The sequence below is a fragment of the Oryctolagus cuniculus genome, chromosome 2 (assembly GCF_051225735.1).
Source record: "Oryctolagus cuniculus isolate XC-2025 breed Fujian yellow rabbit chromosome 2, ASM5122573v1, whole genome shotgun sequence".
NCBI lineage: Eukaryota > Metazoa > Chordata > Mammalia > Lagomorpha > Leporidae > Oryctolagus > Oryctolagus cuniculus.
In genome coordinates, this window is record NC_142868.1 from 139,492,840 (window position 1) to 139,520,019 (window position 27,180).

Genomic DNA, 27,180 nt, shown 5'->3' on the forward strand with positions numbered 1-27,180 from the left:
AGGCTAAAGCTCAAAGTAGTTAGGCAAAAACTGCTTCTGTCTTTTCCTTACTCCATTCCTCTTTTGGTGTTGACCACACTGCTATTAGTCCACTCTACCTCAACAGTAGAAGGGCAAATGTGGCAACAGTGCATGCATACCAAGATTGAGACCTTGCCTGCTCCCTACGAATTACAAGATACCTAGCACAAAGCTTGTGCTCCATACAGTTTGAGTAGGGATTCCACAAGAAGAAAAGAACTTCCTCTGGGAAAGCACATACTAATTTGCAATGATAGTGTAATATTCATTTAGGTAGCAGAAATTCTATTACGTTGGGAAAAGTTAGTTTTTTTTTTTTTTTTCAATCTGTAAATGCTTCAGGTAAGAATATGGAAGATTATGGAAGGGGCATAGTCTACAGAGTCAGCTCATTGCAAAGCTGTTTGGAAGGCTGGCACTCCAAACCCTTTCCACCTGTCCTCTTGTAAGTAGTTTGCCTGCAATGAGTCTGCACTGCCACCAGGGAACAGCAATGCCTTGGCTTTGGACTAACCTTGAATAGTGTTAAAACACACATTTCTCACTAGCCTGTTTTTTTAAAAAATAATTATGTCTCTTATTTTCTATTACAGTTGCCAAAAATAGGCACTAATCCATTCCTAATTACTGTATTTTAGGAACCAACACTCAATTATTTGAACAGACTTGGAAATACTTAAAACAGTGAATTTACTGCAAGGGCTGAAGTCTTCTTCCAGAATAGCCAATAGCAATGCAGTGATTAGAAGTGGACAAAGGTGAGAAGCAGCCATTTGAATTGAAGTATCTGATTAGTAAATACTGTCATCTGTAAGGCAACTGGTTTCCAGCTAGCCGTTCATCTCTCAGAGCTTTAGCATTTGTTCCAAGCAGGGAAGCAGGCGCATGACTTCTGCAGAATTCTACACTTCAGAAGAATGATTAACCGGAGACTTTACTTGGCACTTAAAGTAGTCAAGGCAGGGTTGGAAAAAAGGGGGCCTGGACGGGAAGCTGGGGTGTGTTACCATCCAGGCTGAATCTAAGTGGGGACTTCACGTTTCTCTATTCCAGTGTGCTTGTCTCTGAAACAAGGAGCTACACTAGCAGTTTCTAAAACACTTTAAAATGTATGGCTTAAATCTCAACTTTGTCCTCTTTAAAATAAACACACAACTATGTGTGTCCCTATGTGTGCATTTCCTTGGGGCCAGGGAATGGGGAAGAGATGGAGATGAAGTCACAGGGTGTCTTAGCAGTGAATCTGCCACGTGAAGTGAGCTCTCCTGGCATATTCTGTTCTACTTACGATTGGGCTCAAGCCCAGTCTCTCTAGCCACTTCTCACATAGCTCTCCTCCTACTCCAAAATTTGAGTGCTCAGCTATATCAAGCTGCTGAGTCGTAACTTTGTCCCTCAGCCATCTGGAAGGGCTATTTTTACACAAGTTGTAGCCATGTCTCTCTACTTCCAAGCATCAGATGGAGACCCAAGGGGCTTGAGGAACTAAGCTGTCCTTCTAATTATGATGATGACTAAAACACTTCTGAACAGGTGGGAGAGGAGAAATGCCTTGAATTTATATTTTGTGACACCTCACTTATTGAAAAGTCACTTATCCAGCCATCCAAACTATGCAGATCACAGCTGGGAAGAGAAGACATGCCAAAAAGTAAAGATCCCTGTCACAGATGTCACAAAGTGCATTCACTGAAGGCCCAAGTCCTCTCTCAAGGCACCCTGGCTCCTGTTTTATACAGAGCTCTCACACACGGGATGATCTCGTGTCTAGCCCTTGGGACTCTGAAAGCTGAATAATTAGAGAAGAAAAGACAACTGAGAGAAGAGGATATAGTGAAAAAATTTTTTTTCACAGAGAGGGAGGACAAAGGAAAAATGCAAAAAGAAAGTCAGTCAAAAAGTGTAATGGAGAAGGGCCCTCTCACAGCAGGGCACAATCCTGTCCTAACCCTCAGTCATTTCAGTACATGTCAGACAACAGCCAATACATGTCAACGTGGCCTGGACTCCTTTAGGAAGATGATGTAGGATCCTCAGTTAAGTATCATGCTTCAGTGTTAAAAATTTTGTATTGGGAACAAAACACCCGAATTCAAATTCCTTAATAGCTGTGTGATCCTAAGCAAATCACTTAATGACCCTCTGCCTCAACATTCTTGCTTAGGAAATAGCCATAATAATAGCACTTACCCTGCAGAGTGGTTTTGATGGTTATACAAGCTAATGTATATAGCTACCTTTAGAACAGTGCTTGGAACATAACATCATTACTTGGTACACTTTGTTTAAAAAAGACAGAAAGGGAGGAATATATTTTCCAAGAAAACTGAAAAAAATGCCATGAGCCTCTTCAAGAAATAATACTTATTTTCCACGCATGAATTTGAAATAATGGCCAGATATTATACTCTTTTTACACCTCCACCTCAAGAGTACAATGCATATGGTGATAACATTTGTAATTATTGAAAAATAAATCATTTGAAGCAGTATTCAGTCAGCCCTCCATATCCACGAGTTCTGCACCTGAGGCTTCAACCAACTGAGGATCACAAACATTCAAAGAACAAAACTGAGTCTGAAATGAACACGTGCACATATTGTTCTTGTCATTATTCCCTAAACATTGCATCGCCTTTGCATTGTATTCAACACCAGAAGTCATTTAGGGGCTGGCACTGTGGCATAGAGGGTAAAGCTGCCACCTGTAGTGTTGCCATCCCATATGGGCACCGGTTCGTTTCCTGGCTGATCCACTTCTGATCCAGCTCTCTGGTATGGCCTGGGAAAGCAGCAGAAGATGGCTCAAGCCCTTGAGCCCCTGCACCTGCATGGGAGACCTGGAAGAAGCTCCTATTTCCTGGCTTTAGATCGGCGCAGCTCTGGCCATTGCGGCCATTTGGGGAGTGAACCAGCAGATGGAAGACCTTTCTCTCTGTGTCTCTCCCTCCCTCTGTATATAACTCTGCTTCTCAAATATATAAATAAACCTTAAAAAAATAAAAGAAGTCATTTAGAGAAGCGTTAAAGTGCACAGGTGATATGCAAACATGATGCAGCTTATTTAAGGGAGCTGAGCATCCATGGACTTTGGTATCTGCAGGCGTTCTGGAACCCATTTCCCATGGATGCCGAAGGATGACTGTATTTTAAAATATGCTATGGGGCAGGTAAGACCACCACCTTTGGTGCCAGCATCCCGTATGGTTGCCTGTACGAGTCCCGGCTGTTCCACTTCTCACCCAGCTCTCTGCTATGGCTGGGAAAGCAGCAGAAGATGGCCCGAGGCCTTGGGTCCCTACACCCACATGGGAGACCCGGAGGAAGCTCGAGGCTCCTGGCTCCTGCCTTTGGATCAGCATAGCTCCAGCTGTTGCAACCAACTGGGGAGTGAACCAACAGATGGAAGACCTCCCTCTCTCTCTCTCTCCCTCTCTCTCTTTCTGCCTCTCCTTTCTGTGTAACTCTGACTTTCAAATAAATAAATCTTTACAAAGAAAGAAGATATGCCAGTGTTTTTCTCCACAGACAGACTACATAGTCTCTTCTCATGAAGACCCAGTTTTGAATAATATGCAAATTTCAGGGCACCACCAGAGTACTTAAGATTTGGTAAAGACCGGAAATGTCAAAATTTCGACCTGTTATTTCCTCTACTCCTCTTCCCCCTGTGAGGGAGGCAGTGCATGTCATAGCTCCTTTTTACAGAGGAAAGCAAGTCTCAGAGGTTGAAAATTAAGGCTCCACTTTAAACATGATTTTGTAAGAAACTATTTTGATGACCAGTTTTCTCATGTATGAGGTGGTGCTAAGAATCTCGACATCACAGAGCCTGTTGGGATTCAGTGACATAGCACATGTTTTTCTCCTCCCCATCACCTTCCTCTTGACAAATCCATTTCCTCTAAAATCACATCAACATGGGCCCACCTCCTGCAGTGCTTGCTTGTAACCTAATGGTTTTGCCTTAATTTGTGTAAAACCTAGTAGATCACTGGCTTTTCACAAAGAAAATTACTGTGGATATATTAAAAATATGAACAATGTCAAAATTGTTTCCAACAAACAGAAGTATTCAGTTTCTGGAAACTCACTTAGCTATAGTACAGGAGTCCTCAGTTATTCGCAGGCATATATTCTGAGATCCCAGTGGTGCCACGAATAGTAGAGAACCACGAATAGTAGAAAACCCTGTACTTTTGAATACTATGTTTTTTCCTAGACATACAGACCAATGATAAAGTTTAACTTATAAATTAGATATGGTAAGAGAGAACAAAGATAATCATAAAATAAAACAACTATAACAATATACAAAAGAGATTTCATTGTGCCACTCAGAATGGTGCACAATTAAAACTTGTGAATTTTTTATTTCTGGGACTCTCCATTTAATATCTTGAGACCACAGTTGCTTGCAGGAAAGTGAAAGTATGGAAAGCAAAACCACAGGTAAGGGGATGATTACATAGCAAATTACTTAAAGATTAACTTTTCTCTTAGAAGTCAGATTAACTACTATGACAGCACTGGATAAAACGAATCCGTTTTTCCTTAACAAACAGGCTATGCAATTCCTCACTTGCTAACAAATGAAAAATACAATGCTGTTTTTGGTCCTGGATGGACAGGCACGCCACAGTGAATTTCTTACTCCCCTTCAGATGTTCCAGGCCTGCACAGCTTCCTTGCCACTGCACAGCCTGTTCCCTCTGCTGAGAATGCTCTGCTCTGTTTCCTACCTAGCAATTGCCTCCCAGTGCCAGCTTAAATGTCACCTCCACTACGAAGTTCTTCCTAACTCCTCTCAAAAGTTGAGTCGAGTGACTTTGAAATATTGTTTATCAAACATTTTGTTTCATTACCCCACTTCTTGTAAGGCTTCATCAGCCTTCCTCCATCTAACTTCTGCGTTTCTTAAGTTCTCTGGATGGCTTCCACATCTCACTGTCTCAGTGAAAATGAGCTGACTCAATAAAAAGGTGATGGGATTCTAGAAAGAGCTGGCTGGGTGGCTGGCTGGCTGGCTGCAACACCAGCCAGAAAGAAGTTTGGAATATATTAGCCCTTAGCAGGTTAGCTCGCCTTCTCCTTTAAAGGAGATGTAGGAAGATAAAGAATAAGTTTCTGTCATTGCTGCTGGTGTTGGCCTTCTCATGTTAGTGTCCTTACTGATGATGATGGTACGAAGGGCCAACGTCCCTTGAAGGGGTTTATGAAGTCATTTGTTTACATCAGGCTGATCACTTGAGCTGCTCACCAAATGTTTCCAGTCCTCCCTCCTTAGGCACGTGATAGGACTGCACCTCCACGACCTGGGGTGGGGCCATGTGTGGGCAGCTCTGGCCAATGGACTGAGAAGCGGCATCTGTCACCTCCAGGCTGAAACGGCTGACTGTGCAATTCACTGCCAGGCTCGCTTTCTCATTGCCATGGCAACCAGCCACTTTCAGGAGGATCCGTGGCCCTGTGCCCTGGAGGGAAAATGTGGAGCAGAAGCCCAGCCAACTTTTGCTAGGCCTGTGGCATAAGTGCAAACTAAATTTTCCTCCCATCATGGAAAATGTTGAAATATACAGAAAAATTGAAGTACTCGTACCACACGACTTCACATATCTATCACCTTAATTTCACAATCAGCATTTTGCTATATTTGCTTTATCACTATTTGTCCCTCTCAGCTGCATCAATCCATCTGTTGTTATTTGGACGAATGAGGCACTGCAGTATTGTACACCGTCACTAAGGTTTGGGGTTTATTAATTACTGCAGCATAACCCTGCCTTTCCTGGTTGACTACACTGGGCAATCTGGACTGCTCCTCTCCTTTTCCCTGAAGTGAAACTACTCCATAAAGCAAAAAGTCATTGTTTTAACTTAGTTCTGAGAAGCCATTTCCTGCCAGGGAAAGTTAAAAGCCACAGGCTGGATTAGAAGAAGGATTAAACCATCTTTTTATTCTCATGGTCTGAAAAAAGATAAACTCTGAGCTAGTTTTGGTGGGGTTCTATTTGGAAGGAGAAAGATGGATTACATGAAGGCAGGAAAGGTAACATTACCATTCTTTGAGCACCTGTTGGGTGGTGGACATTTTAAACATACCATCAAATCCTCCAAGCCACCCTATAAGTTATCTATGATTTCCACTGTTAAAATGAAACAAGTAAGCTCAGAGGGCAGAGGCTGTCTGTCCAGGTTCACGTGGTTTGTATGAGTGGAAGAGGCAAAATGAAAACTCAAATCATTATGATTCCAACATGCATACCCTCCTCTAGCAGCCAATGGCAGCTCCAAGAGCTGACAGGGCCATCCTGAGAGATGCCATGGCCCAAGAGGTAAGAACAGTGACAGTGGCAACCTCTCTCCTTGCTTGAATCAGAAGTCAAAAACGTCAAAATTATTTGGAGAGAATATTTTTAATGTCCTAAAAAGTTCAACAAACCCACTATACACAGTAGCATCATGAATTTTCCAAAGTAAACAGCTGGCTTTTCCTTTATCAGAGAGTCACTCTCTCTGACAAAAACATATATTGTCAAATACTAAACCATTTTTCCGGTTCAAATCCCAGTTGAGGTCTTGATCTTTGCTGAGCTTATCCTTCAGATTGTGTTTTGGTGTGAAGTAGATAAATGTGTGTGAATGTGTGTGGGGTACTTGGCTTCCTTCAATCTGATGATTACACCTTGAAATGTAATTAATATGACCACATCAAGAGCTATTTTCAGAAGTTTCATGGCCACAGTTTTATGATTCTTAATTCATATTAGATATGCCCCCAAATAATAGGTTTGATGGATATAATTTTAAGACATTAGGTTCCAGAGCATATGTTAAGCTTGGTAGTTAAGATGCCAATCAGCCCACATTAGAGTGCCTGGGTTTGATGCCTGGCTCTGGCTCCTGTCTCATGTTCCTGCCAAGACAGGCCTTGGAAGGCAGTAGTGATGGCTCAAGTAACAGGGTCCCTGCCACTCTAGTGGGATCCCTGGATTGAGTACCTGCTCCTGGCTTCTGCCCCGGCCCAGCCCTGGCCAGTGAATGGGAGCACATGCACTCTCTCTCTTCCCTCCTCTGTCTCTCTGCCTCTTGAATAAATTTTTTTAAAGATTTATTTATTTGAAAGTCAGAGTTATAGAGAGAGGGAGAGGGAAAGGGAGAGCGAGAGAGAGAGGTCTTCCATCCAATGGTTCACTCCCCAATTGGCCACAATGGCTGGAGCTGCACCGATCTGAAGCCAGGAGCCAGGAGCTTCTTCCGGGTCTCCCACGTGGGTGCAGGGGTCCAAGGACTTGGGCCATCTTCTGCTGCTTTCCCAGGCCATAGCAGGGAGCTGAATCTGAAGTGGAGCAGCCGGGTCTTGAACCAATGCCCATATGGGATGCCGGCGCTTCAAGCCAGTGCTTTAACCCACTGCACCACAGCGCCGGCCCCTTACATAAATATTTTAAAACATCAGACTGTCATTCAGGTCCTGGATCTTTTCTGAGCTAGCTCTTGCATGGCTGGGTAGGAGGGAACAGCTTAGCCAAACTTGACAGAGAAGACAACCTAAGCACCAATTTAGGGCTGGTATTATGGGAATTTATCCTCACTCTATAGCAGTAATCCAACATTAAATGATAAATTCCTCCAGATAATTGCATACAGGCTATCTTTCTTAACTTACCTATGGAGTTTAACCTTTCCCTGGAGGTTTTTATGAAATTAAGGCTTTCAAATAAAGCTTGCATTCACTCATGGGGGTAGCATGAGGGGTGATGGAACTCTTCTGTAACCTGGTAATGGCAAGGGTTGCGTGAATCTGAACAAGTAGTAAAGCTCATAGAGCTATACATGCACACGGAGCTAACTTTACTGTTGGTTTACTTAAAAACAAACAAACGTGAAAACACCAGGCAAAGTGGCCCATGAGGCAAGGAATCAAGCTCCAAGGTTAGATTATCTTATAGGTAGCAAGTTAGATACAAGGCGAGTTAGGTACAAAGTGAGTGCAAACAGAAGAGCACCACTGCCAGCAGTGGAGAGCGGGCTCATGTGCTAGAGAACTCTCGACCCTGAAGCCCAAAGCAATAGGGTTTTTAAAGGCAAAAACCACAAAATTGGGAGGAAAATACATGGTTGCTACGATCAGGGGGAACACATGGTTACTGGGGTCAAGCTAACCTAAAGCCTATGTGAAAATAATATCAATTATTATCTTAACATTACCAGTTACTATCTTAATCTTGACATTAATCCAGGTATTGCCCTAAATCATATGCAGGACATGGACAAATTACAATCTTATCATTAACCCAGGTGTAGCCTGTTTTTAAGCTTGAGCAATCATTTTAGGGGGTTTCTATGCTTTGCCAAGTGTGATGCAGGTTGCCAAGTGTGATGTAGGGGACTGCTATTGTCTGAATGCTTTAGATCACAGTTTCAGACCAGAATCTTGTGGTGGGGGCGGGGTGGGGAATGCTTTCTCAAGATGGAGTCTCAGGTGATCCAAAATGGAGTCTCTACTGTCAAAGTGTTACTTCAAGCTAACACAGTATCACAGAATATTCCCAGAGGGGCAGACTACTAGAGACACTCCCCAAGGGGTAGCTGCCAGGTGGTCCCCTCCTCTTTCCTTCAGAGGGTCTGTTTTGAGTACTGTGTATATTGCTTTGGCCGTGTAGGGTGCCTTTATCAACTCTGGAGTCAGGGAGCTGAAAACTTGGTATGCTGATGATTGAGAAGGCAGAACGTGGCAAATGTGGAGTGTGAGAAGTAGATACCCAAATCCAAAGCAGGGTTAACTCAATTGGGTTAACCTCACTGGATCTGAGGAATCAGAGTCTGCAGGAACATGCAAGATGAAGAGCCCATAGGGGGCTCACCAGGAGGCAAGTTACAGGAATGAGGAGCCATGGTGAGGACAGGCATATACAGGTGGCTAAGGTTGGCACCCTGAACCTCTGGGAGAGCCAGGTGGACATCTGCTGCCTAGAGGCTCAGCCTCCTGAACCACAGCCCAGTCTATGTTTACCACAGTGTCTGCAAAATCCCTTGGATTAATTACAGGGTGGCTTTGCTTTGGCTACTGTGGTCCTTGGCAGTTCTGCACTGTCTAGAACCTGTGAATCTTTTTGGAGTTTAACTATCTTGGGAGGAAAACTGTCTGAGCAGACTTGAAGGCAGGGGTGGAAGCCACCTGCTGAAGACAATAATGAGCATTTGGCAGGGTGGGTGGGGAAAATGAGACACAGCAGAGGGGAGAGGGCTGGGAAGGATCCCACTCTCTCCTGCCTGCATCTGGTGCCCCAGGAGCTGCTCTTGAGCAATGCCTCTCTAACGAGTTGGCGTGAACTTGTACTTGTTCCTCCCTCAGGGAAGGAGGGAAGACAGGCTTGAAGCTGCTAAAATGCTTGGAGAATCTCCAAAGAGAAGCTTGACACAAATGCAACACTCTAATGAAAACAGCTTGGGCCTGGCTAAATAGTGACTATTTTAACTAAACAAGCACATGGGAGTCGATGACAATTGTCCTGAAAAAGAAGCAGTACAGCCCTTGTACACAGAATTTGATGCTTTAGAGTCTTGTTGGTATTCACTTCACTGTGGTTTTCTCAGACCTAGGCTGGTATCTATTTAATCCCAGCAGTGCTGAGAACAACCACCTTCAGGGACTGCCTATGGACATAAACACCTTCTTCAGCCTACACCACCTCCAAGAACAATGTTCTTTGCCTTGCAAAAATTATTTGCTGGTTGGGGGGGAATTTGCTTAGCCTTATGGGGAGGGCATCTCTCCAGCCATTGGAATGATCTGGAATGCCTGTGAAAAGGTAGATTCCTAAGCTCACCTAAATCAATGTCCCACAGAGAGTAAGTCCAGAGCATCTGCATGTTATGAAGCACTTTAGGTGATTTTTGTACTAAAATTTAGAAAACACTGCCCTAGAGTTTATTCATCGCAGTCCTTTTTTATGTTCATGTATTCATTCAACAAACATTCTTGTGCCAAGTACTCTGGATGCAGGAAATGGTAATGGGAGTGTAATGAAAAGTAATCAAAATGCCCATTGTCAAATAATGATGACTAAATATGATAAAGGCTATACTAGAAGGGGACAGTGAAATATATGAAAGCATAGAGGAGGAGCCTGTAGGAGTTGGAGGTAGCTTCATCTATGACATCTGAGCTGCCTCTTGGGGAATGAGTAGAATCTAATCAGGACAAGACAGAAAGCATATTTTAGGGGTACACGAGGTACTGCAGGGCACTGGCCTACAAAGTCATGCCATCCACTCTGGAAGCCACGATTCTGTGTGGCTGGAGCACTGGGAAGAGTGGAGGAGGAAACAGGCACGGGCTGGGGCCAGACTATGAAAAGCTTTGTACACACACACAGCGTAGGCTTAGCTCTGCAGAAAGTGGGAACTAGAGGAATTTTTTAAGCACAGAGAGACAGAAGGATATTTGTGTTACAGAGAAATCTTCCTGGTGGCGGTTTGGAGGCAGGGAGATGGGTACAGAAGCTTCTGCGATGGTGAGAGGGAGGGGGCTGTATTGAGGTAAACGAGAAGTCTCTGTGGTGAAGTCCGTGACTGTGAGAAGACAAGAGAGAAGGGCAAGGCACGGATGCCGGCTACGGATTGCCAGCTTAGGCCACAGGATGGGGAGGTAGGAGGACCATCGCTCAGGAGAGAGAACAATCAGGCAAAGCAAGTGATCGTGGCTAGTCTGAGTCAAGAAGCTCACACAGAGGCAACATTTCCAACATTCACATAACCCTTCCTGCTCAGAATTTGAAAGCGGATCTGATGCTTGAGCTTGCAAGCAAATCCTAGTGCCCATTAGTGTGGTTTCTACTGTGTTAGGAAACAGGTGTGAAGATATTTGTTAGGTGGAAAACATAATCCCATACCATGTAGTATTATTCAATTTATCTTTTTAAAAACTAAGTGCAGAGAAAGAAGGAGAGAAAGACTGAGGTTGAGGAAATTCGTAGGAAAGGCAGGGCCACTGCTAAGGAAGAAGAGTGGAATTGCAAGACTGAATCAGAGGGCTCTTGACAATTTTCTCCAAATTCTTGTATGTTTCTCAATTGTTAATGGTTGACATATTGCTTTTGTATTTTTTAAAGCAATTTTAAAAAGATGCTTACACATCTTCTTGGCTACCACTAGGTGGTACTAGCAGCAGGACAGATTGGATGGCCTGTAAGCCTCCTGCATTCATCCCTGACACCTGCGCATGCATCTAACTTTAGACACCTGTGTGTGGGGCTAACTTCTTAACTCAACACGGAGAAAGCAAATGACTTTTCCAGTTATTCTTAACATACATCGTCATGGTTTAGGAATCAAGGTCCCCAGATGTCTCTTTTCTTCCCCCATAGTTATGAGACACAGGATTTCCTATTGAATTAATAACAAAAAGTTTACAAGTAAAAAATGTTGTTCCTGCCTCAATCTGCCCTACACAGTTCAGTTCACATATATCCAGATTCATCTCAGACTTTCCCAAGCCAAATCTTCATCGGATGCTTAATGATAACTGAACTCTTCTCTGGGTGGCCCTGTCACCTGAGCTTCCTCAATTCCAGTGCCAGGCTTTCTTTTCCAATTATTTACTGTTAATTCTCTTTCATCACCTCTGTTACCATGAGCAGGAAGCAGATGTGTTACCCCTCATCCTCTTTACACGCGTGTCCAAGTCTACCACAAGGCATTATAATGTAGCATCTGTCATTTCACTTCTAGGGTATTCTTCCTTTCAAGCAGGAATTATCTCCTTCCAGATCATTGTGTGGTCTAAACTAGCTACTGTGTTGTCCCTTGCTCTAAAACAACACTTCTTTCCAAAACCAAATGCCTGGGGTTTCCAATCCTTAGCACAGCCCGGGAGGGATGAAGAGGAAACACTCACATGCTCTCTTCAGGACACTCACCAGGGCAGCCTAATAAGTTACTCAGTCCCCAAGGATGTGAAGACAGAAGGTATATGCAGGGATTGTGCTCTGGCTAAGGCATGCTCCGGGTTGTAGTCCTCACTGAACATGCATGATTCATCCCACTCTTCCCTGCTACCCCTACACTCCCAGCAGGGGAAGTTTGCTGTGTAAATCTTTGGGTCAAATCGAAGAGCTTGACCAAGGTTATAGAGTTGTACTTGACCCTCCCACCTGACCAATGGAGCTACCAATAAATACGAGGGAAGAGAGTTAGGAACACTCTATACAGAGGTTAGATATTAATGGATATTAGCCACTATCCATTAATAATCACAATAAAGACTACAGTTTATTTGAATTCTGGCTATATGTTTACATATATACACAACACATACACACACACTTTGAATATTTTATTTTACTTCCTCCATCACTCTGTAAAGTAACATTATTGTTCCCATTTTACAAATATGAAAACAGACTTGGAATTGTTCAAGTGACAGACACAAGTGCATCTATTTTTCAGTTTATATTCTTCATTCCTGTCCTATTCTTTTTTTTTTTTTTTTTTTTTTTTGACAGGCAGAGTGGACAGTGAGAGAGAGAGACAGAAAGAAAGGTCTTCCTTTTCCGTTGGTTCACCCTCCAATGGCCGCCGTGGCCGGCACGCTGCGGCCGGCACACCGCACTGATCCGATGGCAAGCCAGGTACTTCTCCTGGTCTCCCATGGGGTGCAGGGCCCAAGCACTTGGGCCATCCTCCACTGCACTCCCTGGCCACCAAAGCAGAGAGCTGGCCTGGAAGAGGGGCAACCGGGACAGAATCCGGCGCCCCGACCAGGACTAGAACCCGGTGTGCCGGCGTCGCAAGGCGGAGGATTAGCCTAGTGAGCCGCGGCGCTGGCCGCCTGTCCTATTCTTAAGACAGTTAAGGGCTCTGATGCTTCAGAGATTTCTTCACATAATACTAAGGACCTGGATTTTTTCCTCCTCCCTGTCCCTTAATAAGACACAAGGTCAAGGCAAGAAAGTACAGGGAAGCTACCCGTGTGCTTTGTGCTGATGTTCAGGCCCAGTTATGTGTCTTTAAAAGCAACAACTATGCTTTTTGATCTCGTTGCCTCCCGCAGCACCTCCCAGTCTTCCAAACACAGCAGAGTCTCAATACTCTGCTACTGCAGTGACTGCTCACATGTGGGGTGAAAAAGATTAATGATGGGATAAGTCAAAGTTTGCATTTCTCTGGGAGTCAAATTTATTTTTACCCTCTGTCTCTCCTTACCATGAATCCTTGAAAATTAAATGCCAATAGCTCTCCAAATTGACATATTATTTTATTAGATGACTCTAACTTTATTAAATGAATCAAATTTTATTGTTTTAAGAAAAACTAATCAAGAGAGACTGGCTGAAAGCAGTAAACAAGGAAAAATATCACAACCTTCTCTTTCCTTGGAATGCTGAGCTGGAACTCATTTTTAAGATATCATTAGACAAGGACTTCTGTGACTTAAGAGCCTGATTTATAATCATCTTTTTTTTTCAAAGCAGTTTCATTTATTTTTCTTTGCTACCCCTGGATGAACCTGGCTCTGCTTCTCCAAATTCAATGATGTCAGGTCAGCAGGGAGCAAATTCGAGACTGTACAATTCCCCTAAGTTATTAGTAAGGCAGATCTTTTTATCCCCATGGTCCAAGTTCAGCTCTAAAGGGTGTGTTTTCTTTCTGATATATGTGGTTATTGCCTATTAACAGTAATGGGTGTATGCATGAAGGTGCAGAAGATTCAATGCCCCTAATATCTGCCCAAGCATGAATGTTCGTTGGCACCATCCTCCCCTGTTAAGATAAATGTTGGTACCTGAATAAAATCCAAAACAATGAAATGCCAACCCATTTTGCTTCTACCTCTGTCATCTGAAGTATGTGGCTTTTTAAAATGGTTTCCTTTCTTCCAAGTTCAACACCAGGCCTGGAAAGCCCTGGTAACAACTCTATGAGGCAGATGATGAGACATTTCTGAACAGTTTTTCTGTGCCCAAGCACCACACAACTTGTTCTGGGGAATGAGATATACCTGGTACTAATGTTCTAGTCTGAAATGCTAGCATTCTAGTCTCCAGTTGACTTGATCAGTATCAGAACTCTGATAGCATGAAATGAAAAACAGGTGTGAAAAAAGGAGGCCTGAAATATGAATAACAAAGTATTCAAGATGAGACAGCCAGTTCAGGAGGGCTGGCTGCACTCGCCTGTGAGGTGTGAACCAATGCCAAGTCAGCCAAAGAGAGAGGCAGCCTTGTTTGTGTAGCCCTTGATAGGCCCCAGAGGGACAAGAAACAGCTGAATTAAAAAGTCCTGCATATCTTCTCCTTAGGTCCTTTATTCGACGTAATGCATGACTTAGGAAATCTCCAAGATGTGATGATGGTCAGAACGCTAATCTGCCAAGTCTCTTAAGAGGTATTGTGACAGCTCTGATACTGTTAACAGAACTATCAGTAGCAGCAATGGCATTTAGCATATTTTTAAGCTCACTAATTTTTCACAGGAAGTTCTGATGTGTATAAACTTTCTCTTGAAAAAGAAGTGGGGAATAATGTGATTAACAGTAAGATGAAGACTCCTTCATTTCTTTTGAAATTATTTTTAAGGACATAACTCACCTCCTTTATGAGTCTAAACCCACAAAACACAAAAAGTCAACTCGTGGTTATCTTTTCAATACTATTGGCCTCAATTCCTGGCTCAGGAAAAAATATAAAGCAGTTCAACTGGTTTTGTCTTGTTTGAGAATCTAAAATTAAGATCTCAAGAGTTATTCAACTTTCACCCAGAAACAGGAAAGAATATGGTCTTTCAGAAATAGTCACAAGGACAATTTTCTAAATGTGTGGACTTTTTAAACTTAATAAATACCAATCTAAAAAAGTGGATTTTTTAAAGTTCTTTAAAATGTCTTTCTCTAGTTGCAACTGGAAACTTTAGGATTTATTCTCATCTTTCAGTTACTGGCATGTCATAAGCTACTTTAGGGAATGACTACCTAAATTACTATATCCATAAATATTCTAGTGGAAAAACACTTACAAGGCTCATTTTCAGTACCTCAAAGTTGAAATCACCTCATGAAACCAGATTTGATTCTATTTTTCTCTGTTACAGTCAACTGTTTCAAGGTGTTATTTTAGACATCACAACTCCAAAAAAATATAGCTTATGTGGACACTAAATAAGCCAATATTGTAGTTTATTATAGGGAAAAAAGCTGCCCAATGGTGATGAATTCCATTTTTCATACTCTCCAGTACAGTCAAGTAGCCTCTAGCATTTACTATTGGCTAGAAAAGGTGACATTTTGGAAAATAAAACCTGGACAAATATATGTTATGCTGGCTCTTGATACATTTCATCTTTCTGTATTTGTTATATCATAAATCATACGCCAGCTGTCAACTCTAGTTTTTGAAGAAAAAAAGCACTTGATGTTTACTTTCCAGACTTAACTGAGTTAAAGTCAACACAGCTAATTTGTGCTCATTTCTGGGGTTCTTCTAATTACAAATTACTTGATTCACTGAGTAAATGTGCTATGTAAGCTGAATGAAAGCTTGAGTAAGTAAAGTTGTCTGTATGCTATGCTTTCTAACACATGATGTTTTATACTAGTCAATTGCTGAACTATGCTGTGGGGAGTACTGTGTTTCAGCCATTAAGTCTTGAGCACCCAGGGTTGGCACCAGGGAAGAAATCACAAAATACCTTATAGGATATAAAAGTAAAGCCACAATAAACAAAAAATCACTTATCTTCTTTAGGGGAAATCCATTTTATTTTCCATGTTGCTTTCAGCATTCATTGTTCTTTTTAAATTCCATTTTTAATCCCTCTATATGAACAACTGGAAGTTTACCAAGTTTAGATTTAAAAGATTGAAGTGCTGACATTACCAACAAATAATTTTCATTTGCAGTCCTGGAAAGGAATAACTAACATGTTAGGGGCTCTCAGTAGTACACATAACCCACCTCTCCCTCCAAATATATGTTCTCTAAAGAGAAGTAAAAATGTTACACAGCTCTTTAACTGCAAACAGACAGGGCTCAGATTCCAACCTCCTGAGTTCCATTTTCTGACTGAATAACTTCTGTCCCACCACCCCAGGGTGAGTTGCTGGGTCTCATGGATCTTAGACTCCATGCCTATTAAAACGGGAGGAGGGGAAGGTGGCTTTTACCACAAGAGTGCTGGTAAATTAATTAGTATGTATTATTGTTCCATTAAAATCCTCAGGTGATATATAACTTACCATTTATAGGACATGGGATCTTTGCTTAAAATTTGAAAACAGTCCTTGGTTTTTCATCACAAGCAAAAAATATAACAAATCTTTATACTTCAAACAGTAGGATTAATCCTAGGAACATTTTGGCTTTTCTAGGAACAATTATTTTCCTGGGGTGAAAATATTAGCATGTTTCAGAGCTTCTTTGCTCAGCTTTAGACCATGAATAGAGAAGCTTTTATTTGTAGTTGATATAAGCCAAAGGAAGAAAGTTTTACAAAAGTCATTTTAATAGCTTATTTTGTCATCTTTGGTGTTTCATTTATTTATTTTTGCTTATTTGAAAGGGAGAGAGAAAAATATTTCACCTTCTGGTTCACTTCCAAATGCCTGTAACATTCAGTATTGGGCTGGGCTATAGCCAGGAGGCTGGGACTCCATCTGAGTCTTCAAGGTGGGTATCAGAACCAAAGTATTTGAGGGGCCGGTGCCGTGGCTCACTTGGTTAATCCTCTACCTGTGGCGTCGGCATCCCATATGGGCACTGGGTTCTAGTACCAGTTGCTCCTCTTCCAGTCCCGCTCTCCGCTGTGGCCCAGGAAGGCAGTGGAGGATGGCCCAAGTGCTTGGGCCCCTGCACCCACATGGGAGACCAGGAGGAAGCACCTGGCTCCTGGCTTCGGATCACCACAGCACCAGCAGTAGTGGCCATTTGGGGAGTGAACCAACGGAAGGAAGACTTTTCTCTCTGTCTCTCTCTCTGTCTATAACTCTACCTGTCAAAAAAAAAAAAGAACCAAAGTATTTGAGACATCATTTAGTGGTGCTTTAAACTACTCATGGTTGAAGGGAAATCATTTCATCTTTTTATAACTGCTTAATTCTAGCATTTAGAAGCAACTGAAGAGGTCATGCGGTACATTTACCCCACCTACAGTAACAGCACTGAGCACCTGCTCTGCAAAGCAGCATTCTCATTTCCTAGATGTGAAAACCAAGGCTCAGGGAACTTAAGAAACAGAGAATTAAACTCCACAGGCCATTCTCTTCCCACCACGTCAGACACCTCCAAAGAGAAGTTACACTGAAACCTAACCTATATAGATAGGCATTTATTTTCTTCTTTCTGAATTTAAAAATCAAGCCAATATATTCAACGGAACCTCAATGCTATCTCCAGAGGGCCCACAAGCACCCCAAAATCATCAATAAAGTTATTCTGGGGGTGGGCATTGTAGTATTTGTTAAGACATCATGCAGGACAGTCATATCCCATACTAGAATGGCGAGTTTAAGTCCTAACTCCTCTGCTTCCAATACAATTTCCTGCTAACCCATCTGAGATTGCATCAGATGACGACAGACTAGGATGGAGTTCTGGGTTCCTGGCTTTGACCTGATCCAACTCTGGCTATTGTGGGCAGTTGGGAAGTGAACCAGCAGATGGAAGATTTTTCTCACTCTGACTTTTAAATAAATAAATCAATCTTGAAAGAAACAAGTTGGGGGGAAGGAAGGAAAAAGAGAAAGAGAGAGAGAAGGAAGGAAGGAAGGAAGGAAGGAAGGAAGGAAGGAAGGAAGGAAGGAAGGAAGGAAGGGAGGGAGGGAGGGAAAGATAGGAGAGGAGAGGAGAGGAGAGGAGAGGAGAGGAGAGGAGAGGAGAGGAGAGGAGAGGCCGGCATGTGGTATAACAGGTTAAGCCACCGCCTGCAGTGCTGCCATCCCAAATGGGCACTGGTTTGAGTCTCAGCTGCTCTTCTTCTGATCCAGCTCTCTGCTATGGCCTGGGAAATCAGTACAAGATGGCCTAAGTCCTTGGGCCCCTGCACTCACGTGGGAGGCCCGAAAGAAGCTCCCGGCTTCAGACAGACACAGCTCTGGCCGTTGTGGCCAATTGGGGAGTGAACCAGTGGATGGAAGACCTCTCTCTCTCTCTGCTTCTGCCTCTCCTTCTCTCTCTGTGTAACTCTGACTTTCAAATAAATTAATAAGTAAGAAGGAAAAGAAAGATAGATTATTTCTAGGGCAAGCACTTGGTTTAGTGGCTAAGAGGCTGGTTGGGACACCGGCATCCCATATCAAAGTACCTGGGTTCTAGTTCTGGCTCCTCTCCTGATTCAGGCTTCCTGCCAGTGTGCACTGGGCAGCAGCAGGTGATGGCCTAAGTATGTGCATCCCCTCCACTCAGTGTGGGGGTCCCAACTGAGTTCCTGGGTACGTGGCTTCAGCCTGGCCTAGATCCAGCCATTGTGGCATTCACAGAGTGAACCAGCCATTGTGGACATTTGGACCCTTTTATAATTTTTATTAAAAAACAAAGGCTATATATATATTTTTCTTGAAAACTGACTTATTCAGTTATAGTGATTTTTTATACCAAACTGAGATGGATGCTATATTGTCAGAGCCTTTTAAGCCTTGTATTGATGATTAAAATATTTACAGAAGTGAAGTACATTCATTTTTTTAAATTCATAAAATCCATACCATATTAATCTTTTAATTAAGGGGCCAGCGCCATGGCGTAGCAGGTGAAGCTGCCACTTGCAGCATCCCATATGGGCACCAGTTCAAGTCCCAGTTGCTCCACTTCCAATTTGGCTCTCTGTTATGGCCTGGGAAATCAGTACAAGATGGCCCAAGTCCTTGGGCCCCTTCACCTGCATGGAAGACCTGGAGGAAGCTCCTGGCTTCAGATCAGCGCAGCTCTGGCAGTGGTGGCCATCTGCGGAGTGAACCAGTGGATGAAAGATTTCTCTCTCTCTGTCTCCGCCTCTGCCTCTCTGTACCTCTTCCTTTCAAATAAATAAATAAATCTTTAAAAAAAATCTTGTAATAAGACAAGTACCTATTTCTGCCATTTTACATCTTAAAAAATATGCTATATATAATACTATGCACTTGAGTGCTTTGAAAGGTTAAGCTCAATATTTAAATGATAATTTTAAATTGTATATGCCTTAGGGCAGCAGGCGAAAGAATACAAAAATAATATTAAAAATCTAAATGCAATTCTGTATATGCTGCTTTTAAGATTTATTTATTTATTTGAAAGTTAGAGTTACATATAAAGAAAAGGAGAGGCAGAGAGAGAGAGAAAGAATCGCTCTTTCATCGCTGGTTCACTCCTCAGTTGGCCGCAATGGCTGGAGCTGTGCTGATCTGAAGCCAGGAGCTTCTTTGGGATCTCCCATGTGGGTACAGGGGCCCAAGGACTTGGGCCATCTTCCACTGCTTTCCCAGGCCATAGCAGAGAGCTGGATGGGAAGTGGAGCAGCCAAACTTGAACTGGTACCCATATGAGATGCCGGCGCTGCAGGCGGCAGCTTTACCCAATACACCACAGCGCCAGCCCCTATGATTTTTTTAAGATTGATTTACTTTATTTGAAAGGCAGAGTTACAGGGGCCAGCACCGTGGCTCACTTGGTTAATCCTCTGCCTGCAGCACTGGTCCTGGTTGCTTCTCTTCCAGTCCAGCTCTCTGCTGTGGCCCAGGAAGGCAGTGGAGGATGGCCCAGGTGCTTGGGCCCCTGAACCTGCATGGGAGGCCAGGAAGAAGCTCCTGGCTCCTGACTTAGGATCAACATAGCTCCGGCTGTAGCAGCCATTTGGGGGGTGAACCAACAGGAGGAACACCTTTCTCTGTCTCTCTCTCTCTCACTGTCTAACTCTATCTGTCAAATAAAATAATAATAATAATTTTAAAAAGGCAGAGTTACATAGAAAAAAGAGTTAGACAGAGATCTTCCATCTGCTAGTTCACTCCCCAAATGGCTGCAATGACTAGGACAAGGCCAGGCTGAAGCCAGGAGCTTCATCCAGGTCTCCCACATGGTTGCAGGGGTCCAGGGACTTAGGCCACCTTCTGCTGCTTTCCCAGGCACAATTAGCAAGGAGCTGGATTGGAAGCAGAGCAGCTGGGACTCTAACCAGTGCCTACATGGGATGCTGGTGTCACAGGCGGCAGCCTTACCAACTATACCACAGTGCCGGCCCCATGATCATTTTTTTCAGAGTGATTAGAACCTGTATATTGTATGGAGGTGTGTAAAATTTTGTTCATATGATTCACCTCCACATTAATTGTATATCTTCTTCTTCTTCTTCTTTTTTTTTTTTTTTTTTTTTGACAGAGTTAGACAGTGAGAGAGAGAGACAGAGAGACAGAGAGAAAGGTCTTCCTTCCGTTGGTTCACTCCCTTAATGGCCGCCACGGCCAGTGCTGCGCCGATCCGAAGCCAGGAGCCAGGTGCTTCCTCCTGGTCTCCCACATGGGTGCAGGGACCGAAGCACTTGGGCCATCCTCCTCCACTGCCTTCCTGGGCCACAGCAGAGAGCTGGCCTGGAAGAGGGGCAACCGGGACAGAATCCAGCACCCCAACCGGGACTAGAACCCGGGGTGCCGGTGCTGCAGGCAGAGGATTAGCCAAGTGAGCCACAGTGCCGGCCTTGTATATCTTCTTTAGTGTGTATTATGGCCTTAGAACACGTAACTTACTGAAACATTCTCCCTGAGAATGAGTCTTTCATTAGGACTGACTGCACTACTCCAGTCTTGCAGTCAGCTCAGCCCTACCTTTAATGGATAGATGGACACAGGCCACTAAACATCCTGCTGTATGCTGACTCTAATTAAACCAGAAAGAAAGAAACAAACAAACAAAAAAACAAAAACAAAAACAAAAAAACAACCCAGCATTCCTCACACACCTTTAAAGATTGACTTGGACTTTATCCCTGTCCTCGGTGTCTCCAGTGGCAGGTACAAGAGCCAAACAGCCCTCCGGGTACCACGTCTCAGCCTCACAGCTCCTGCCATGGGGCTCTGGCGCCATTAGCAAAAAACACCCTGAGAAAGTTCCTCGAGGGACTGTGTTCAGTGCTTTTGTCTGCCTAGTGAAAAACATAACTCTTCTCCAACAATTCCCTTAGGATTTTCCCCTAGGGAGTAACATATACCACTAATGTGACCCAGCTGAAGAACGAGTAAGCTAGCAAAAAGAAAAACAATGTCCCACAAACTTACTGACCTTGCAGCCACAAAAGTTTAACTTGTAATTGTCAGAAGTTGATTAATGGTAAATTTTCAGAGTTGATTTCTATTCTTTTTTTAAATTTTTAAAATTTATTTTTATCTATTTGAAAGGCAGGGCAACAGAGAGAAAGAGAAAGAGAGATCTTTCAAAGGTCAATAATAGCTGGGACTGGGCCAGGTCAAAGCCGGGAGCCAGGATCTCCAGCTGGGCCTCTCAGGTGGATGACAGAGACCAAGTACCTGAGCCATTTTTTGTTGCTTTCCAGATGTGCATCAGCCACAAGCTGGATCAGAAGCAGAGGAGGAACTCAAACCCAGGCACAGCTGTGTGGGTTGTGGGTGTGCCAGGTGGTGGCTTTAATGGCACCACAACGCCTACCTCTGATTTCCATTCTTATCATTGTAGACTGAAATCTGTTTCCAAGTTTTCAGGAGAAAAAAAATTTTAAGAGCATTAAATATAAATGCAGGTATTAAAAAGATAATAAAAACTTCATTTAAGAAGCCCATGGTGGGGCCAGTGCTGTGGTGCAGTGGGTTAAAGCCCTGGCTTGCAGTGCCAGTATCCCATGTGGGTGCTGGTTCTAGTCCCAGCTGCTCTACTTCCGATCCAGCTCTCTGCTGGGGCCTGGGAAAGCAGTGGAAGATGGCCCAAGTCCTTGGGCCCCTGCACTAGCATGGGAGACCTGGAGGAGGCTCCTGGCTCCTAGCTCAGATAGGCTCAGATCCAGCCGTTGGGGTCATCTGGGGAGTGAACCAGCGGATGGAAGAACTCTCTCTCTGTAACTCTTTCAAATAAATTAAAAAAAAAAATTTTTTTTAAAGCCCATTGGGGGCCGGCGCCACATCTCAATAGGCTAATCCTCCACCTGCAGCACCGGCACACCGGGTTCTAGCTTGGTCAGAGCGCTGGATTCTGTCCCGGTTGCTCCTCTTCCAGTCCAGCTCTCTGCTGTGGCCCGGGAGTGCAGTGGAGGATGGCCCAAGTGCTTGGGCCCTGCACCTGCATGGAAGACCAGGAGAAGCACTTGGCTCCTGGCTTCGGATCAGCGTGGTGCGCCGGCTGCAGTGCGCCGGCCGCAGTGGCCACTGGGGGGTGAGCCAACAGAAAAGGGAGACCTTTCTCTCTGTCTCTCTCTCTCACTGTCCACTCTGTCAAAAAATTAAAAAAAAATTAAAAAAGCCCATTGGGAATAACTTGTTATATATGAAATGTACTATTGTTCAACATAATGCCTTTTAAAATCATTTTTTCAACTTTTTTTTTTAAGATTTGTTTATTTATTTGAAAGGAAGAGGGAGACAGAAACAGAGAGATCTTCAATCCTTTGGTTCATTCCCCAAATGGCCACAACAGCTAAGGCTGCACCAGGCTGAAGCCAGGAGCTGGGAACTCATCTGGATCTCTGATGTGGGTGGCAGGAACTCAAGCACTTCAGCCATCATGTGCTGCTTTCCAGGCATGTTATCAGAAAGCTGGATGGGAAGTGGAGTAGCCAGGACTGGAACCCACACCTCAATATGGAATGTGATGTCCCAAGCAGTGGCTTAACCCAGTGTGCCACACTACTACACCATAAATTTCGTTTTTAGACCAAAAATTTTTATAGTTCCAGATCTAAAAAAATTATTTATATGGAAAAGTCTTTAAAGATCTTCATTTTATAAAAAATATATGGTCCCAGAACCAAGAATAAATAAATAAAATCACCAATTAAAAAAGTTATGAGATTAGGGATGTAGAGGAATTAGAAATCATTCAGAGAGGTTTTTCCTGCTAAATTAGAAGAAATTCTAGGTCAGCAGATAAAAAGCTATTCTAATTCCCTCCAGAAAGGAATGTTGATACTTCCACAACTCCCAAGGTGAAAAAGTGTTTTGAGGTATCTGATATTAATAATTATGGCATATAATAATAAAGAACTGAGGATCATTATCTACATGGAAATACTGTAATTTTGGCACAATAAAAATCAAAACTAAATTCACAAGGCAACTAAAAATAAGCAAGCAGAAAGTCTGTGTGAACCTATTCAAGAGACAAAATCTTCTGACTAATTCAAAAATATCCATCTCCCCACTCCCCTACACACTCATTAGATTTCCTTAACTTATCTGGTTACATAACTGATGCTGTGACTTGTAAACAAACAGCTCCATTGCCTGACAATTCTACATCTGTGGGTTTATACTGTTGCTTCCCTGTGAAGTTGAGCTGCATAATGATTTATTCTTTCCCCAACCCCTGCCTTCTTTCTCTCTCTCTCTCTCTCTCTCTCTCTCTCTCTCTCTCTCTTTCTAAGTAGGTTAAAAAAAATCCAAGGGAACTAAATGTGAAAACAAACCCTGGTGCTATAGAATTGAGGCCACCAATTTAAATACCCTAGGCACAAAAAAATGTAAATCTGGGGCCTCAAAATCAGATGAACTCCCTGCAGGGATACTACTAATATATTTTTCAGCTTCCTTGGAACTCCTAACCATATGTTTTTGTGACGGTAGCTTTGATTCTCCTGATTTCCCACGCATGGATCTCTCGCTGGTTTCAAAGAGAATTCTGCAAGCAAAGACACATGGGGGGTGTAGTTTGGAAGGAAAGTGGGTACAGCAGGCAGAATGAGGTTAACATTTGAGTCTGTGCATAAATTCCAGTGCACCTTTTGCTGGCCTGTCCAAGTTACAACTGACTTCTAGCAAACTAGACACTTTCTGAATTGGTGGTTAAACCTAGTCAATTACCTAGAATTAAAATACATTTAATTCTACTATAGCTGTTAGGCTGTGGATTTATTTCTGATACTTGTACATTAAGTACAATTTATAACATGGGGTGTCATGCCATACATTTACTGGCATTTTGTGCAACTGATGGACTCTTCAAGAAGACTATAATAATAGTAACTTATATTAACTTAATGTAGGTAACTTCAACATAGACTAGATTAAGTATTTTGAGCTTCAAAAATATAGAAAGCTATTTGGTCTGACATGAAGAAAGACAACAATGCCTTTAGATAACTTCAACAATAACATGGACTTTTAAGAAGCTCTATTTTGGGACTTGCTATTTTAGAGGGTCTTTGAAATTTTAAAAAATTTATTGTATTTATTTATTTGAGAGGTAGAGAGACAGAATTTTCAGCTGCTGGGTGACTTCCCAAAGGCCTGCAACATCCAGAGCCAGGAACTCAATCCAGGTCTCATGTGGGTAGCAGAATCCAAGCACTTGAACCATCACCTCCTTCCTTGTAAGTGCACATAAGCAAAGAGGTGAAACTGGAAGCTGAAGCCAGGACTCAAACCCAGGCACTCAGTGGAATGCAGGCAGGCTAATACCTAAGACAGTCTCCTATCTTGAGAAGACCACTATTTTTAAATATTTTCAAACCATTTTCTTTCCCATTTATCTCCTTCTTTCCCATTAATCCAGGCAAAATTGTAAATTCTTTCTATGCCAAAGAATCTCTGGAACATTAGAGTCTAATCTACTAGGGTTGAAAAAGGATTGGGGACAGAGGGAAAACTTGGAAGTATTCTATCAGTCACATCAGGACAGCAAAAAGGATTTTTTGAAATTTCTAAGGCTCCTTTGAACAATGCTGTCTTGGAAGGTTTTGTCTTAATCCAGGAATTTCAGTAACGTGTGATTAAGGGATATCCCAACACACTTTAAAACTCATTTTATCTTGGTAATTTTTATATATATTATTGCATCTCTTGCCCTATTTTAGAAATTTATTTTCACACGTGTGTCTCCGGTGGATCCCAGTGATCAGGTTGGAATGAACCTGGCATGTTCCATTCTGTAGCCAGCAGACTAAAATGAAATGCTGAATACCAAAGAATCAGGAGGATTCTCTGTGTTCTCCCACAGGCTACAGCTGGAGCCTGCCTGGCTTTGCCCTGGCAGCTTCCTGAGGCCTGTCAGGGACAATAGAAACACAGACTTCTGAGGCTGAAGAGAGGATGCTGTGCCCTCACACGTTCTAAGTCCCACAATTTACACTTGAGAAAAATCTCATAGAGGGACTGTGGTCTTAAGAAGCTCATTTTCTACTTGTATTCCTTTCTGAAAAGCCATTTATAATTCAAGTTTACATTAACAATATTCATATCTCACCAATGGACTAGGACCCCCACCACCACCACTTTCATTGTGATTGCTCTGTCCACATGGAGGAGAAATTACGGGGAAGTTCTGGTTGCTCCCCTCAAAGGGCTGAGAATATGCAGAGGAAAACACAGAACAAAACTTAAAGACCTTCATCTGATAAACCAGCCTCCATGTGAGCAAAACATACTGATTTCAAGAATGTATTTGCTAGGGTAGGCATTTAGCCTAGCAGTTAAGACTTCTATATCCCACATAGGTAGGCCTGGGTTTAATTGGCTGTTCTGACTCTTGATTCCTTTCTTGCCAATACACACCTAGGAGGCAATGAGGATGTATTAAGTAACTGCGTATCCACCTACCATGTAGGTGGGAGACCTGGATTGTGTTCCTGACCCCTGGCTTTGGCCCCAGTATGTGTCTCCAGTCTAGGCCTAGTTCTGGTCATTGCACACATTTGGTGAGTGAACTAGCAGATGGGAACTGCCCCCCTCTCTGTATCTCTGGAACTTCTCAAATTTAAAAAAAAGCACTTTCTGCTTTGACAAGAAACCCTTCCATTGGGCCCCTCTTTTTTGTTTTATAGGTTTGCTCAATGATCACCTAGTGATCTTAATTCAAACACATTTCAAAAAGCTGAACAGGAGAACTCAGATTCAATGAATGAATGTGAAAATACCAAACCAAAATTTAAAAATGCCTGGGCCTGGTCTTCATCCAGCCTCTATGAGTATTTCTGAGGATGCTGGTCTTCACATAAACCTCAAATAGTGTTAACTCATGTTAATGCATTTTGAAATGATAGAATAAGCTAACCACATTGAGTTCGGTTTCATATATTCAGATTGATAGATCACTCTACCTTAATTACACAGCTGTCATCCTCCAACTATTGTGTTACTAAATCAAGTCACTAGGAGAAAGGAATCTATATGATGTTCTCTTCAATCCACATATAGGAGCCATAGCACCACCAGCAAGTATCTTTTGAAAAATTTAAGCCATTTAAAAATATACATCTGGTAATTTAAAAAGATACAAATCTAAATAGAGATACATTTTTATGGTATCAGAAACCTAGTGCTGCAATTCGGATGTTCATTTTATGTTGTTTTTAAAATTATGTGACGGGAGCTGGCAATGTGCTGCAATGGTTAAGCTTCCGTCTGCAGTGCCAGCGTCCTTTATGGGCACTGGTTTGAGTCCCTGTTGCTCCTCTTCCAATCCAGCTCCCTGTTAATGGCCCGAGAAAGCAGCAGAGGATGGCCCAAGTGCTTGGCTCCCTGCACCCACATAGGAGACCTGGATGAAGCACCTGGCTCCTGGCCTTGGCTTGGCTCAGCCCTAGCCATTGCAGCCATCTGGGGAGTGAACCAACAGATGTCCCTGTAGTTCTGACTTTCAAATAAATAAATAAATCTTTAAAAAAAACAAGAAACGGTTCGGGGCGGGGGGGCACAGCTAGTTGTTCAGCTTACAACTCAAAACAACTACATAGTATTTTTCTTTTCCTCAAGACAATCAACCATACTCCAGCAACCAAAAGGACTATGCCTCCCCTTTCTTCACACAGATTTTGAAAAAGAATATCCAAAGGAGCCAGTGTTATGGCATAACAGATTAAGCTGCTGTCTATAGTGCCAGCATCCCACATGGACACTGATTCGAGTCCTGGCTGCTCCACTTCCAGTCCAGCTCTCTGCTGATGGCCTGGGTAAGCAGGGCCCCTGCACTCATGGAGGAGACCCAGATGAAGCTCCTGGCTCCTGGCTTCAGCCTGGCCTAGTCCCGGTTGTTG

General features: G+C 42.9%; 1 protein-coding gene across 8 annotated transcripts in view; it reads right to left on the reverse strand.

The window, feature by feature from the left end:
- PLEK (pleckstrin) overlaps positions 1-27,180 on the reverse strand; it is a 133,652-nt gene that overhangs the window by 88,766 nt on the left and 17,706 nt on the right. The window lies entirely within an intron of this gene.